Here is a 12,272-nt window from a genome sequence, read left to right as displayed (position 1 = left end):
CATCGCGTGTATCAATTTTCTTATTTACTATCATCTGTGTGTGAATCTAAAACGTTCTTTGATTTTACATGATATATATAATGTGAATTCTGAAGAAATCTGTTAGCTTTGCCGAAGCTTTTTATTAAAAAAAAATTAAAAGTATATTTTAATATAAAAAATTATAAATCAATAATAACTAATTTTTAGCTTCTAAATAAATTCTTTTAAATTCCTGATTATGTAATATAATAAGATGATATTTCATTTGTTTAATAGATTTCAATAGATATTCTGGAATATTTTTAAACTATTTAATAAAATTAAATAAAACAAAGTTTCTGAAAAAGCATATTAAATTAAAATTGTTTTTGAAAAGAAAGAATTTTGTTAAATCGAAGAACGTATGTATAGCCTGCTGCAATTTATGATATAATTCAAATGAAACCTACAGAGTCATCTATATATTCAAGTAGATACTTTTCAATACATTTTATCATACAACGATAAATTAATAGCAGATCTACTAAATTTTACAAGTGAATTATATATACCACATCATAATGCTGCACATAATATAAATTTTTAAAATAGAATCTCATTTTGATAACAAAATTATGTAGTTTTTAAATATAGTATATAATTAATTTTTGGCCATAAGAATTAATTTAGACGCGATCTATTACCATTCACGCGTTGAATTCTACCGCGATAATGTCCTTGGGATAGGTCTAAAGAGTATAGTCTTTATAAATTACTTGTAATTTGGCTGTTCCATTTATGCGCATAAATTATTTCGATCGATCGAGAATCCGGATTTTGAGGCACTTTCGTCACAATTAGAAAAAACAGGTTTTTCGTATATTAATCAATACAATGTTGAGTCACAACTGATCATTGCCTATGTTTTTTTTGAATTAATTAAACGCTATTTCAGGAGACGATCTTTTTTAATTTTTAAATGTCTGACTAGAAGAACCGAGCTCTATTTACCCATCATTTTAGAACTCCACATAGACGTTATACTGTGCAATTTTATTTGTTTCACTATCATCCCTCACCGCAATCACGGTTTACGCGTTACTCACGCGACAATTTTGATTCCACCCCTCTTCGCACAATTTCAGCTGTCTCCTAACGAGGGACTCGGACCGAAAGAAAATTTCAGTACGGTTATGGTTACGGTCCGAGACTATACCCAATTTTCGGTTTCGGTTTCGATTTCAGTTCTTTTGCCGATATCGGTGACCGTTTAGATTTCGGTCTTTTTTGGTTACGATTACGGTTACGGGTATACATGTAATTACTTATTGTAAAATTTATAAAAGATAAGTATTATGCATAAAAAAGTAATATAAATATAAGTTGAATATTATAAAAAATTTGTCTCTATTGAACAAAATCTTTGTTGATGAAAATTCGGTTTAGCTTTAATCAATAGCTGATTCAGAATTGTTTCATCGGACGTTCATTCTTAGCGGGAATAGCACGAATTTTAATCCTGAGAGAACAGCGGTTCGACACTCACTTGCGTGGTACCGTCAGAACAACTATCACTAATTAATTTGTACTACTCTGGTTGAGTCATACTTTTTTCTTGTCAGAATTCCAAGATATTAGTTTTTTTTTGCTGGTACCGTCAGAACAACTATCGCTAATTAATTTGTACCACTCTAGTTGAGTCATACTTTTTTCTTGTCAGAATTCCAAGATATTAGTTTTTTCTTTTAGATTCTCTTCTGCTCTTGGTTGTAGCTTTCTAATAAGATTTCAATCCGGGTATAAAGTAGGAATATTTCATAGATATAATAAGAATTATAGATCAAGCGAGGCGTGAGATTTTATTAGGAAGAAAGATGGAAGTATAGCTACCGTGTATCTTTTTCCGAATCGAAATCCGAAAAATGGACCAAAAACCGGAAAAAAAATTTTTAGGTCTATTAATCTGCACAATATTTTGGTCCGGTTTTCGGTTTCGGTCCGACTAAAATAACGGTTTTGATTCAGTTATCGGTTTCGGTTTTGGTCCAGTCCAGGACCCTATTCCTAACCTTTTGAGACGCGCATTCTTCAAACACATTCTTGAAACACATTCCACTAATATACGTGCAAGTATACTCACGCAAAATATTTTCCGGATTGGTGTTTTTTTTTTTTTTTTGCGAGAGGACACCGATATAACGAGGCAAACTGGCCACTTCGTTCAGAAAACACAGTCACTTTATATTGAACAGTGCAGCAATTTGCGGACGTCGCCTCCCCTTTTCACTCCGACTCCGCTATCTCGCGAGCTGCAGATAATGGGTGAGAAGATAGCTGTTTCCCGAGGTCGTTCCGGGTCGACTCTTATCCCGGATCGTGGAGAGTTTATCGCCGGTTTACGACGCGGTCACGCGCTTATATAGTCCCGCGAGAAATCGGCGGGCACGATGATGACGGCACGACAAATTGGAGGAAGAAATGTGTACGGCGAGTAGGGAAGGAGATATTTACGATTCGCAGAAGCAGCTGCGCAAAACAAAGCACCCGATCTTTATGTATTATTTTTATAAACGGATAGCATCACCGCATGATATATGCATTTCGGTGAAACATAAGAATTTTCCGTTCAATCAGTATGGCTGCTGTTACATTTCTGCAGTTGATAAATAAAACCAGCTATATAGTAGCCATTCTACTGATAGATTATGGCAATGCAAAATGCATATTTTTTAATCTGATTTTAGTAAAAGATAATAGTTCCAAAATCCTTTCCAGGTATTATAATAAAGGAAGGGGGAAGGGCGAATAGGTCATTTTGAATTTCTCCTCTTTTTCGCGTTTATTTTACCACTCGTTAATAGAAAGACAGTTCTCAAGCATCTAATCAACTTCTGAAAAAGCAGTAAAAATCAAAAGCCAAATACAGCTAGCGGAGAAGTTTAAAAGTTTAAAATTTTCTTGAAATAAGGTAAAACCTGGATCTTTTTTTTGATATTTGAAGTTATATTTTCTTAATTGCTGAATCGTTGAATGAGATTTAACCTATTCTATGTCATACACGATACCTTTTTCCACTATTTTAATATAATTCCTATGCTTGTATATTAATTTTATTTCTGTCAGTAAAGTTTTAAAGGAAAAAGTAGCTCTTGGGACAAATAAAGACACAATTTTTAGTTGGATTAATAATGACAAGTCAAAAAGCTTTTTTAATATTTGAATATGATTTTTTTTCTAATTCATTTGGGATAATATAAGATTGGTCACAAGGCAAGATCCAGAATAAATGTGAATTTTTGATAAGAAATACTAGCAAATAATGTTACTAATATTATTTATCAATAAATAAAAATTTATCATGTGGCAGAGTATAGAAATTAATATAAATTACCTTATCTAATCAAAATATCAAAAGAAAGATCGATTAGAAGTTAAAAATTATGTATTTTGTAATTGTCCCATAGGATGTCACTATTTACCCATAGGGTGGTAAATAGTGGCAAATGTGAGTTTTAGTTTTTATGAAAATCTAGCCTGTATACATGATTTATAGAAATTCTAATTATATTTTTTGTATATTTGAAAGTGAAAAGTACTCTTTTAGTGAAAAATTATGATTTTTCACTAAAAGAGTACTTTCCACTTTTAATTTTAAGTTAATTTCAAGTTTACAAGATATGTCTTGTAAACTTGAAATTAACTTATAGAGAGAGGAAAAAATCCGTCACTATTTGCACCCCCTTCCCTCACCATGTCCAAAATCGAGATATGAAATATCTTTGTAAGATTTTTAATTTAATATAATTTTGTTCAAAGAAATCTAATTAATTGCTTGAACGTTCAATGAAAGTTTTATTTATCAACTGAAATGTAACAGCAGCCATAATGATTAAAAAGAAAATTTTTATCTTTCAACAAAATGCATCATGCGGTGACGCTATTCGTTTATTAATAATACGACGCAAGCCATACATATGTACATAAAACATACAAAACGTCATAAAAACGTCTTTAAGACGTCTTTAAATTTCGCAGAAAGAACGATTTTGCTGAAAGATTTAAATTTTTGTTGGATACACAGATCTGTTAAACAATCTGTTTGGTTGTATCAAAATTTTTAAAATATCAAAATATTTGGGTATTTTAGCAGTTATTTTACGTTTCTCTAACATAATTTTTTTTCGGTTTAACAAAATTTATTTTAAATCTTGCTATATTTTTAGATTTTATTGTCCAACAAAATTTTACATCTTATTTAGCAAAATCATTCTTGATTGTGTGATTATTCTAAGTTTTGTTTTTTAAATTAAAAGTAACAAATATTTCTTTGAAATTAGATCTGCCATTTCTTTTAATTTTAATTACAGATTAAAAAGCTATAGTTAATTTCTTTTTAATTTGGTTGCCTGATTGAATCTGCCATTGAATTTTAATATTTTTATATTTTGATTTTAAATCAGCGAGCTTAAATATTCTTATACACTGAGATTCAACGAAATATATCGACAGAAGAATTTGGGTTAAGATAACTTTAAGATGTCTTGTATTCCGATTATGAAATTGCGTGCTGTTTGGATTGCTACATCTTGTAACATCCGTCGGTTGAGAGATATAATTAAACATTGACAAACGGTATTTCGTATGAGTTTAACTTATACAACCGCAAGAAGTGGAGCAATCGGAGGAAAAGCGTAGTGAATAATATTCTGCTTTATCTTGCTGGAAAATGCGTAATCGTGAAATCCCAGATTTAATCAATATCCACTTCTCCACGTAGGAGAACGTACGTCATTGGGACAAAAACATCGTGCATATCTATACATGGAAAGAATGAGTTTGCTGAAGTAGTTAAAAATTTCGCTGAATACAGATCTAAAAATAATTGTATTAAACTGCCAAATAATTATATATGATATTCGAGCTGGTTGCTATAAAACGTCAAAATTTTTTTTTGCAGAATTGTTCATCAATTTGCCTGAGTTTCCAACGTAATTATTATATTTTGATGATTCAATCAAATTATTCTCTGTATCTTCTGCTAAATTTTTAAATATTTTAACAAAATTGTTTTTTTCCGTGTACAGTAGAACAAAGAATATTTCTTATTTCGTCGACGCGAGTGATTGTTTCAGACAACATCAGAGAGAAGAGCGCGTCCCGTTCCATTTCGCGACGCGGCGTGTTTGTGTGCGTGACACATGTCAATAACGGGGCCAACGATCCTCTTGACATACGATCTGAGAAATTGTTTTCATTCACGGTACAAAGTCTTCTCACGATTTGAAGAAAAACACGCGCTCTTTCGTAAGCTTAATAAATGTGTACAATCAAGCGAATGAGAGATTCCAACGAAAGTTGTTACGCGTTACTGATTTTAGACTGGAATCAAGCGAGATTTAATGTATTTATCACAATTTTGTGTTTCTCGGAATGCAAATCTTGAGGCCGTGCCGTATCTCTTTCCGATAAATTATACTTTTCTGAGAGACATAGTGTCTCATTAATTCATTATCGTCTGAAACATTTTTTCTCTGTCGTATTTCTTATTTGCTCTTTGCAAAGCAGAAGCTAACTGTTTCTTTTTTTATTTAATTCAATTACAAAGAGTAATTATAAAGGTTAATAGAAATTGATGCGGTAAATCTTGCGTAAATTAATTATAAATTAGGTTTTAATAGTTTATAAAGATGGCGTTAAAATACCAGGAATGTTTCGGCTAACATTTTTAGTCGTCAATCATACAAAAGATATTTAAAATATATACTTAAAAGTTAATTAAAATGATTTCCCAGGATTAGCTTTAACTATTATCTTTTGGTTTTTAATTATCGGGAATCCGATTATAATTAATTTAATTCAGTTACATTTATAGCAATATATGTAATGTGAGTTGCTTTAAGAATATTTGTCTTATAAAATATGATTAGCATACAAGCTTTCCGTGAATTAAGATTACAAGATCACATTACGCAAGTGTTAAAAATCATAATGTAGAGTAAATATTTATACAATAAACAAGATTCCTGCACGTGTAACAAATTCCATATATATGTAACAAATTAAAACGTTATTGAAATATATAGTTTTCAGATATCATTTCGTTAATCAAAGGAACTTTACATCTGCGTTAATTATCAAGAATCATAAAAACTGTTTACAACACAAGCTCTCAAAAACTGATTGTAAATTACCAGAAAGTGTCATTAAATCCGATCTCTTTCGGATATCGTACTCACCGTTCCATGTGCACAAGATAAGATTCAGATTGTTAATGCTCATTCATTAAACCATAGATGTATGCAAGGAAGACAGGGAAGGGAGAGCGCTGCCTAAACTTTAGCAAGGAGATTAAATTATGATACTTAAATTAGGAAATAAAATCATTTTTTTTTACGGTACCCAGTCAGAAATATTTGGTCGATCCACGTTGAATCGACATTGATTCTTCGTCAATTCAACGTCAATTGACATTGATTTGACATCGCTTCAACGTCGATCGATCAAACATTTCTGGCTGATTGTAAGTAAGAAAGACGCTGAAAGTATTAAAAATAGTTTATTAAAGATCCTCTAAGGCTGGTTTTAATCTAACTATTTTAATAAGATTATGTGATTTTTTTTCTCCCTCTTTCAACTCCTGGATATACCCATGCTAACAATTATTTAAGAGGGCATATACACCTATAGACACGTCAAAACAAGGTCTAACTTTGCGAGTTTTTACGGAAAAACGAAAAAGATAGAGAAGTCGGGTTTGTTTCATTGAAAAGATATATTTTTTTCTTTTCAAATATATATATTTGATTAACAAATGATGTAAATAATGGCTTCGCTATTTAAGTTTTTCTTAGTCGTGTTTTGAAAACGGCTTTTGCGGTGACCACTGCTGCTCTTACAGAATTCATTTGAAAGCAAAATGCATACTTTACTTATATAAAGTTAAAACATCGATTTACTTTCCTACGTAGCCGTTTTTCAAAATATTGCATTTGAACAATATAGCAGCTGGTCAAAGTCAACATAGAGATTTATCACTTTAAATCTTGCTCGTTTTTTGGCTGCGAAAAAAAGCATTGTAAAAAAATTCTACGTAAGGAAGTAGTTCTTGTTGTCTAGAAAAAGCATGTAAAATTGCAAATTAATCGATCAAACCATTTTCGAGATACAGTGGTCACGCGTTTTGAAAACCATGTTTCGAGAAAAACGCGTTTAGGAGTTTTACATTCAGAGTACACTACAAAGATATTAAAAATTTTGCTTACATTGAACATTTACTCCAGGGCCATAAAGCAAATCCTCTACTGAAGTGGACGCTTACAAAAAATCGCTTTACGATCCGGTCGCAGACATGACGCAACAAATCATGTTTGACACGCTCAGCGCGCTTGAACCTACTCGACTATAATTTCGTGTAACTGTTTCATCTTTCGTCGGATCGACTTAAAACTTTACAAAAACATTTTTAGGACATCATACTTTAAAAATATGTATTTAAAAAAATCGATTTTTTGACCTCTCTAGGTGCATGTGCCCCCTTAAATCAATAACAAGAAATAATAAGACAGGTAATAATAATCTATCATGCAGAACTTGGTGCGTAAAAATTTTTCTTCAAAATATATTAAATGTACACGGAAACAATTTTGCTGAATCCAGATCTGAAAATAATTTTTGTTCAATAATCAAAATAATTTTGTGCAAAAGTCAAAATGATTGCTTAGAATAACAAAACGTTTTATAGCAATGTTTATCAGTTTTAACATTCCAACAAATTATTTTGATGATTCAACAAAAAATTATTTTCAGATCTGTATTTAGTAGACCTTTCAACACACACAAAACCGTTCTTTCCGTGTAATTGCATATCTGTGGTAAATTTCTTTTGTCGTACGTTTCGGCCTTCTTCAAGCTTTATCAGCGATGAGTAACACATCAATGCGCCAGTACCAATAATTTATTCCGCTAATAAACCTCAATATGTTCCGCAATAAATGGATTTCCAATTTCAAGATTGCAAGCAAACGTCATCACGTAAATAAGTCAAGATGTATATAACATTAATGAATACAAAGGATTATAGCGCGCGTGCGCGTTGTCGTAAGATGTATTAAAAGACACGACTTGATACGTCGATTGTTACATTTATAATGAATCTATTTAAATAGAGAAGCACGTGCATCTAAAAATTTAAGTAGATGCAGATCTGAAAATAATTTTCTTAAGTTACATACCAAAATAAATATGTAAGACGCTCAAACGCTGATTGCTAGAATATCAAAATTTTTCGCAGTATTACTCATCACGCTGAATTTCATATATGATTATTTTGATGGTATAACAAAATTATTTCCAGATCTGTACAGGTCTAAAAGTTTAGATATACATATATTTCAGCAAGAAAAAAAAGACGTTTTTTCCATGTGTCATCAATCCGACCTTTTTTCATCAGCTCGGCACTCCACGTGTCCACGAGATAAGACGCAGATCATTAATGCTCATTCACTAACAGCTATATATGCAAATAGCGAAGCGCGTGCGGGGGTTGACGTCGGAAATAGATTGAGAGTTATCGAGGTTCGTCGGATCGTTTGTAAATAATGCATCGCCGTCGAGTGCGACAGACGCGCGCGATATCGCTCGATTTATTCGCAATGCCACGGGAATTAAGTGCTAATTAGGTTTTTGCCGCGGCTGTGCATAACTGGCAGGTGCATATGTGATTGGCCGAGCAAACGTTGCTATAATCGAGAAACGGTTTATCCGTCCGGTAAATTCTAGTCCACAATGAAGAAAAATCTTATGAATCTTTTACATTTTATTATTTGCAGGTGAATAACTATTTAAATAGCTACTCAATTGCTATATTTTTTATCGGTTTATCCGTCCGGTAAATTCTAGTCCATAATGAAAAATCTTATGAATCTTTTACATTTTATTATTTGCAGGTGAATAACTATTTAAATAGCTACTCAATTGCTGCATTTTTCGTCGATTTATCCGTCCAATAAATTTTAGTTTATAATGAAAAACTTATGAATCTTTTACATTTTAATATTTGCAGATGAATAACTATTCAAATAGCTACTCAATTGCTGTATTTTTCGATGCGTCTAAAGTACGTAAAAATAAGTGTCTCGTTCGTGCAAAAATAATACATTTAAATGTATAAATTTATATTTTCATGCACAATGTGTGTTTATATTATTTAATAGTGTGTTATTTTTATACACTATAAGACACTTTTTACACAATTGAATTTGCAGTGTTATATTGTCATAAATATATATAAATTAGTATTTATGTCAATAAATAGTAAAATCGCCTTAAATTTGACTTTCTTCTTTCAGTCTAAATGTGTACGTTTCCCGTACATGTTTTCCATATTTTCACAGACTCTAATATGACCTTCCATAACATAATAAACTTTAGGTAATATACAGAAATACAAATGTATATATACACGATAAGAATGATTTTGCTGAAAAATTTTAAATTTTGCTGGATACAGATCCGAAAATAAATTTTATTGAATCATCAAAAAAGTTATGTTGAAAACATAAAAGGATTGTTAGAACTTTTTTATATTCAATCATAATTTTTATATAGACCCAATAATTCAATATTATTCAATTAATTATATATTAATTTAAAAAATCAAAAAATTTTGATATTTTAATTAACAACCATTCTAACAACCATTTTATATTTTTAATTTAATTTTTTAATGTTTTAAATCAAATTTACTTCCAGATTTGTATATCCAACAAAATTTTAGATCTTTTAGCAAAATCGTTTTACGTATACATACATGTATAGTTTGATAGTTTAAAATGCGCAATTGAATTTGCGCAAGTACACCGCGATTGACATGCTCGTGCTGTGGTGAGGGTATTCCATAATTTTGGAATTTTACTCTTATTGTCCTTTATATATAGGATCTATATAGATATTGTATATAGCACATAACGATTGCTGAAATATTAATTATCGTGATTCTCTTTAAATTGAAAAAAAAATGGCATGCTCTTTAAGCAACAGAGATAAAAAAAAAACAATTAAAAACGGAAAACGCCAACACGGTCAAAGCGGATCTTCCATATTAAAAAAAAAACAGTTTTTTTTTACTTTATTGACTGAAAAACCAAGTAAATAGCCGATTTTTACAATAAATACAACTACTCTTTATTCAAAATGAAAGAAAGATATAGAATATATTTTTCTTGTAGTATTCATTATTAATAATACGATTAATATTTCAACATTAAGCTTCGAGTTCAGTTCCTGCCTACCAACAATGATCTAACAATAAGTAAAATATATCCATAACCATCGCCATTTACATCATTATTCTACTACATTCTACTACATTTTGATTACAACTATCTGCACACAATAATCTTTTAGATAAATACAAAAATTAAATTGTAGATTAATAATGAGACATACAATTCAAAGAAAATATTACGTAGTCGAATAAAAACTTTCAAAGCCAAAGTAAAAAACTGCTTTTTCTGGTTTTTTTTATTCAAAGTATCTAACTCTTTAAATAATTTTCCTCTCTAATCAATAGTCATTGCGGCAGTTTTGCCATAACATTAATATAATGTCTGCTATCTGCCATTGAAGCTGTGTTAATTAATTAAAAGTGAATTAAAAAAACTGATTTGCGAATGATTAATATAGAGCTGATAAAGTTCGATTTTCTCGCATGTAACAAAAAAAAGAAGGTACTGCATACATTACCATAAGTTAATATAACATATGCTTCCTGCCTTGTAAATAATTCATATACGATATGAGGTAATTTGTATTAATAGTTTCGTCAGAATTACAAGCATAATTCTGATTCTGCGTGATTCTGTAAAAGGAAAAGTGCATACACACGGTTCTCCACTTCTGCCGCAATTATAACGCTAGCCGAATTCGTTATTTCGTAAAGAATTCGGCTAGCGTTATAATTGCGGCAGATTATAATTTCGTGATCATCGATTTATTAATCGGCTTAAAAGCCGGAAGATCAAACGTAATTAAAGTCAAGCAATGCGTTAAAACCGCCCATTCTGTTTTATATTTCTCTGCAAATCACCGTTCGCGTGTTTTATCGGTAATTTTACTAATTTTATCCTCGCAAATATATGTATTTGCACTTATAATTATATATATGTACATTGCACAATTATCTATTTGCATGTATCGCAAGTGCATGTTACAATGCTATACTCAACTTTCTTCTTCAATTTGCGTCGTCGCAAATTTATTGACTTTAAAAAACAATCGTATAATACGTTTCACGGAAACATATATTCGTAGAAAAGAATATGATTATAATCTGTTAGGTTTATGATATACTGGCAAAAATCAAATTTTTTTATTTAGAAATCTTAGTCACGTGGCGCATGCATACTTCGTTTTATGTGTCATCTATTTATAACTACAACAACGAATATAACTCAAAAAACAAAATTTCCAGAAAATATATTTAAGTATTTTGCAATTTTATAATATTAATCTTGAAATGTTATTTTGATGTAAAAATTATTCCTTTAGAGAACTCTTAGAAAAATTTAATACTGCAAATACGAGATTGATTGGTGAATCACTACTTATTGCATTAACGACAGTGCTAATACCTACTTAAAATAAGTAATTAATCACTAATCAATTTAATAAAAAATTAATTTAAAATAAAGAGGCTATGAGAGTTTAATATAGATTGTCGTCGAAATTAAAAAAAAAAAACGATATATAATGTCTGGTTACAATAATAAAACGTAAAATGAAGTAAAATAATTAAAATTAAAATTATATAGAGAACTTTCAATGTATGATCTTCTTAATACGAAGTCGACAATAGGAATGATTGTCATTCCACAAATAAACTAAAATAATTATAATTATAATTTTATGTGACAGAAAGCTTTCAGTATGATCTCCTTAGGACGAAGTCGACAACCGGAATAATAATAAAAGAAATTTATTTTCTGGAAAATTTTGTTTCTTGAGTTATTTTCGTTGTTGTAGCTAAATAGATGATACATAAAACGAAGCATGCATGCGCCACGTGACTAAGATTTCAAATGATAATCATTCCGATTGTCGACTTTGTATATTAAGAAAACCATATACGTTGAATGCTCTCTATCATATACAATTTTAATTTTAATTATTTTAATATATATACACTGCTTTCGAAAGAGTGAATTTTTACCTTCAATTTGCTTTTTTGTTGAGCGTTGTATGATTTTTTTTCACCGAGTTATTCAATATTGAAGCAAAAATGGTCCTTTTTGCTTCACCGAGTTATTCAACAT

This window comes from Wasmannia auropunctata, unplaced genomic scaffold, assembly GCF_000956235.1.
Source record: "Wasmannia auropunctata unplaced genomic scaffold, wasmannia.A_1.0 LD335325.1, whole genome shotgun sequence".
Taxonomy (NCBI): Eukaryota; Metazoa; Arthropoda; class Insecta; order Hymenoptera; family Formicidae; genus Wasmannia; species Wasmannia auropunctata.
The sequence above is the reverse complement of the archived record's forward strand: the minus strand, read 5'-3'. Positions refer to the sequence as shown.